This window comes from Pinus tabuliformis, chromosome 8, assembly GCF_031772625.1.
Source record: "Pinus tabuliformis cultivar Carrire ecotype Pingquan chromosome 8, CPIR1, whole genome shotgun sequence".
NCBI classification, from domain to species: domain Eukaryota; kingdom Viridiplantae; phylum Streptophyta; class Pinopsida; order Pinales; family Pinaceae; genus Pinus; species Pinus tabuliformis.
The window spans coordinates 1,880,551,225-1,880,557,022 of record NC_142294.1 but is presented as its reverse complement, the minus strand read 5'-3'; the positions used below and the strand labels follow the sequence as shown (position 1 = coordinate 1,880,557,022).

General features: G+C 36.1%; 1 pseudogene across 1 annotated transcript; it reads left to right on the top strand.

The window, feature by feature from the left end:
* The first annotated feature begins 395 nt into the window (after positions 1-395).
* On the top strand, positions 396-5,155 carry LOC149243902 (lipase-like PAD4; annotated as a pseudogene). The gene is made up of 4 exons (XR_016246713.1): positions 396-828; positions 2,202-2,526; positions 2,678-3,432; positions 4,048-5,155. The product of XR_016246713.1 is annotated as a lipase-like PAD4 (transcript).
* Positions 5,156-5,798: the final 643 nt, after the last annotated feature.

The window sequence follows — 5,798 nt, the reverse complement described above, 5'->3', positions numbered from 1 at the left end:
CTATTAGAGAAATGAAAAAAAACACTTGTTTTACATTTTAAAATAGTTGTAACATTTAGAGTTTAAGGAATGAATCAATTCTGAAAATAACTTGTAAAACTTGAGCACCACCAACAAAGGAGTCTTGGACAAAAACAGCACTTACTTTCCATAATTACAATATTAACTTTAAAGTGATTAACAACTTTTATTTTTACTAATTTTTATTATACTCCGTACAATGAAAGGTCCACTTCTTAGATTATGTTAAAATATAAAATAATTGATCCAAGTGACTTTCGTGATACCTTCTTTTTCACGCCAGAAAAATTGCAGAAATATAAATTATTTTCTTCTTATTGGATAAACATTTTCTATTAACTGAGAATTATAAGTTTTAATGTGAAATTTTTCCATTAAATCAATCCACAAATTATGCTGTTACTATAAGTTTTAATGTGAAATTGTTCCATTAAATCAATCCACAAATTATGCTGTTACTATGTTTCCCTGACAGGTTCCATGAAGCAACCACGAAAATACTATGTTGCCTGGACGGCTTCCATGAAAGAGCCATGAAAAAATCTGTGTTTTGATAAACAACAGCAACTCTACTGTGCATTCGAGGCATACGACATGCAAGCTGACTTTGTTGCACGCCCATCAGATGCCCGAGTCAGACAATCAGGTTCCTCTGCTTTTCCTGGAAATTTCTGGGCTTCTTCACTTTTATGTAAATTTAGACATCCACTATGCATTGTAAGGAATTCTCAGCCTTTAAATCCAACAACGACGCGAAGCAAACTCTACAGCATGAGAGACGATGGAGTCAGACTTGCCTCCCCCACGGTAAGGATTGGCTTGGAAAATCATTTTCTTTTTGGAACATATTGTTCTTTTATTTACATTTTGATCTTCTGTCAAACCTGAAACTATTTAGGTCAATTAGGAATGAGTTTACAAGTTAAGAATTGAGCAATAGCAGAATTTTTTTTTTTTTTGTGGGAGAAGATGAAGATGGCATTTTGGTAGGAAGTTTAATGTGTGTTTTTGGAGAAACTCTGAGTTTTTAAAGGTAAATTAAGGTTCAGATTATGCTAGGACAGAAGAAACTGAAAAAAATGGTCTATTTTGGAATAACCTTTTTCTTTGGGTGTGGACTGCAATGTGTTTTGATTCAAGCTGTTGGTGCAGTCTTCGCATTTCACAGTCACAATATCGGTGCCTGTTAAGCATGACGTGCTTCACCTACTCAAAAATCTTTTTCTTAAGCCTTTAGAAATATTGCAGGATCAATGTCCCTACTAAAGTGCTTCCGACTGAGCAATCTAGGAGAATGATTCTGTATTAGAGCGTAACCAAGGCTAATAAATTGGATTTTTCAGTGGAGTGACCTTTGGATACTTTTTGTTTCTTGACGCGAAGAAATTACTTACATTTGTTTTGTACTTTTGAATGGCAGAGTAATAAGTAATGTTGTGGTCGGAGTATGAAGGTTTTTACAGTTAGGATGTTTACTCGGTCTCGGTCTCGGTCTCGCTTTGGTGGTTTGGAGAAATTATTCTTAAACTTTCTACCTATGTTCAATTCAATTTTCACCAATGACATGTTTAAGTTTCTAATTGAAATATTATGACATTGGTAATATTCTGAGAGCTTTCACCAATTAATCATGATCATGGTCTATGAAATTTCTGGAGATTGAACTGTATGTGAGTTTTGAATCGCCCAATACTCACTTTCAGTTCAAATTCCAGAAATTTCAAGCACCGCAACGTTCTGGTCTGTATTTGGTAATGGAAATGTCACTCCCAGTTCAATTTCCAGAAATTTCAAGCACCACAATGTTCTGATCTGTATTTATTAAAGGAAATTTGATCATAGTGGTAATGGCAGGTCCTAATCTGATCTTTGACCTAACAGTTTTTGGCAAGCCAAATGGCTTCAGGGTGATGTATAATTTTATACCGTGCTTTTTTCATATATATATATATATCCCAGGTGATGAAGGTATTATTGTATTTTTGTTGAATTGATTCATCTTCTTCAATCTTCTGAGCGGCAAAACTGACATATTTAATGGACACAAACCTGAATTGAGAAGGGTTTAGAGCTCATTTGTCCATTGTCCATATCTTCCGACTTGCAAAACTTTATATATATCGAGAGGTGTCCATTCTCCGGTGCCCATATGGGGCTAATTGACAGAAGTGTTGTTGCAGGTTCAGCGTTGGACAGGAGATTGCAACTTTCCTTGCTTCATGCGGAATACTTTCCAAGGCTTGGCAAGTGTCACTTCTTGCAAACAATGCAAAGACTTTTATTCTGAATGAGTATGAAGGAATTGTGTATGTTGCCTTCCCTTCCTTTCATCAAATAGAAGGCTTCATTGTCAAAGAGAGCAAATATGGAGAGAGCAATATACAAAATGGCAACAAGGTCTTCTCTGGTAACTTCAAGGGTAACGACGACCAACCAGCCTTCGTCCATCAGGGAGCTCTTAAGTTGTTCCTGCATATTATGGAGAATACAGATTTCCAAGCACAGGTAAATTAATTTACCCGAGGGCAACTGTCAGGGGAAAGTGATCTTAGTTTCATAAAATGAAGGTTTACTTCTCAACTTATTACTAGTTAGAGATTAAACTTTTGGAGAAAGGAAAAGTAACATTGTGTTGATGTTTTCCCTGATCAATCAGTTGCAGACTTACATGGACTCCAAGAAAAGGAAAATTAAACCCATTATATTTGTGGGTCATTCATTGGGAGGGTCAGTTGCAACCTTGGCCACATTATGGGCACTGGAAAAGAGGCTGAGGCAAAGCTCTCTTTTTTGTATAACATTTGGTTCTCCTTTAGTGGGAGATGTTAGACTTGTTGATACAGTTGGGCGTGAGAATTGGGGGGCAACTTTTGTCACGTGGTTTCCAAGCATGATATTGTTCCTCGGATGCTCCTTGCACCATTTGAGTCAATTGCTGAGCCGTTGATTGCTGTTTTTCCTTATTGGCAGGTTGTGATGGCCAATGACAGTAAAAATGTGCCTGATTCTTTTATTCAAGATGCATGTAGGACTTTTCTTAATATTGTCCTGCAGTATACGTATACAGTAGCAAACTATGGCTTTGATTCTCTAAGGGAGTTAAATGGGGTTATCAAAAGAAGCCCATACAGACCTTTTGGCACATACATGTTTTGTTCAAGCGAAGGTGCAGCTTGTACTGACAATTCTGAGACCATTTTAAAGATGCTTCATTTGACAGTGCTGAACCATGAAAATGCCTCTGATAAGACTGCACAGGACTGTTTTTCAGAACATATAGGATATGGTTCTGTTTTGAAATATGTCAGAGAAAAATCCATAAGTGGGAGTAGAATTGCAAATCCTGATTCAGAGTCTTCTTACGAGATGGGAATCTCATTGCAACTAGAAGCTATTGATGTTGGAGCTCAGGTGATTTTAACGTTTTTGTTCCTCAGTTAGTGTTTATGTAAGTAAGATGCCTTAAAAATATTATGGACTAACATAAATCGATGTTTACACCCAACACTAAGAAGAATAAAAAAAAATTCGAGAGGCAAATCTCTTTATATCTAAAAATCCAGGATTAATTTTAATATAGATATATGCTATGCTAGTGTGTATGTGTGTCATTTTTAATGTTCACAAAAACGTTATACATGTAGACACTCAAATGATCATCTCCCCAATCTAGGACATAAAGCTCGTAGCTTCTCTCAATGCAACAATATTTCAGTCTGATGAACTGCCAATCTTTGCTGTGAATTTTGTTTTTTTTGCTAGTCTGAACTCTTGAGCTCTCTGCAATGAACAGAGTATATAAAAAAGTGTGTAGCTTATCATTTATGTCCATTGTGTCATTGATAAGAATTGGAGGCCATCCTATCAGCTAATTTAGAAGTTCTGCTTGTTTCTTATTGTGTAAGATTTGATATTAGATTTTAATGCAGCGTTGTTTTTCATCTTCTAATTTTGTTTTTTCCCGTTTAGTCAAACTAATTGATATTTGACATGTGTTCTTGATTTGGTGATGCCAACTCTGTGCAGAATGATCATGCACGGATTGCCCTACAAAAAGCAGGAAATATTGAAAACAAGCATAGCACAAACGTTGCTAAGCTAGCTATTGCATTAAGTGAGGCACAATGTAATATGGCACAGCTTGAGTGGTATAAAGAGCGTTGTGAGAAGGAATACGGCATCACATATTATGATTCTTTCAAGAAACGTGACAAGAAGGATATCAATGCTAATTTGCGTAGGGTAAAACTTGCGTTATTTTGGGATGATATTATTGAAAAGTACAAGAATCATGAGTTGCCAAGTGATTTCCAATCCAAAAATAAGTGGATATATGCTGGGATTACCTATAGCAGGCTTGTAGAGCCTCTGGATATTGCACATTATTATTCCACATCTAAGGGAAACGGCAATTATCTTCAAGATGGAAGACCCACTCGTCATAAAGTTTTTCAGAAATGGATGGAAGATAAAGAAGAAACTCATAGTTCAAGAGGTCAGAAAGCTCGCACAAAGCTTGCATCACTCACTCAGGACTCTTGCTTTTGGGCACATGTAGAAGAGGCTTTGAAAGAATTGGCAAATCTCAAACAAGGCCAACACCAAGAGCTAGAATGTCTTGAAGAGTTTGAAAATAATGCGACAAGAATGATCAATAGTTGCAGCATTTCTGCTGATGTTTTTATGGAAGAAAGCAGCTTCATGATGTGGTGGGCAGAATGGAAAGAATACAAGAAAAACCAATGCCTTGAATGGAACTCTCCTTTGTATAAGATAATGCAAAGTGAAAGTTGGAAGGGCCGAACTTGCAAGTTATCTGAATGAAAATGCTGTTTCTAACTTTGAGGAATAAGACCTTCGTCCAATTAGGTTGTTTGTTTTGTTTTTGAAATGGAAGGAAAATGACCTATTTCTAGTTAGGTTGCTCCTTGTTTGTTTTGTTTGTGAATTGTGAGGAAAAGAACCTGCTCTTAATTAGGTTGTTTGTGTTTTTTTTTGTGGTGTAATTCTTGTTTACAACCTTGAGGAAGAGGACCTTCTTCAGATTTGAGTGCTTCTTTGAAGAAGAGGACCTTCTTCCAATTAGGTTACTGTTTTGCTTTTAATATAATTTACTCACTTTTGTTTAACACAATATGATGGCTGGAATGTCCTGATGTTTAAGGGAGAAATGTTTTTTTTTCCTAAATTCTATCATATGTTCCCATGCTTTGATAGATGTGGCCAATGGGGATGCTGAGAAGGAGCCAACTGTGTCTAGTTGATGTACAAAGACTAATCGTTACAAAAGATTTTTTGGGACCGTTTTTCATGCGAAGAGTTGAGCTGGTTGAGCATTGACAGTCAAACAGGTGATGTGTATGGTGGGTAATTGTCAAATTAATTGTTGTTTAAACCCCTCTTTAAATTGTTATTCATGTCTGGTGCTCGGGAAGGTTGTCAAATAGCTGGTGGTTGACAAGTATCTGGTTGATACTTCATTGGCAAGTACCGCCACGTTGTTGTTTATTTACAGTACATTAGAATTCAATCAAATAATGGTTTTTGACTGTAAATATAATTATAAAAATGTCCATCCTTGATCTAGCCTGTCATGCCCATGTATATTCAAACGATTCATTTTCTGGTATATCTGAATAAACGCGATATGTTGTTTTCATATAAAACACTGCCAAAACTCATCTCACAATTTAATTTCCAAAACTTTATACTCGTCCAGGTTGAATCTAAGATATCATCATAGATTATTAACAAATATGCTTATTCTCTAGCCAAGA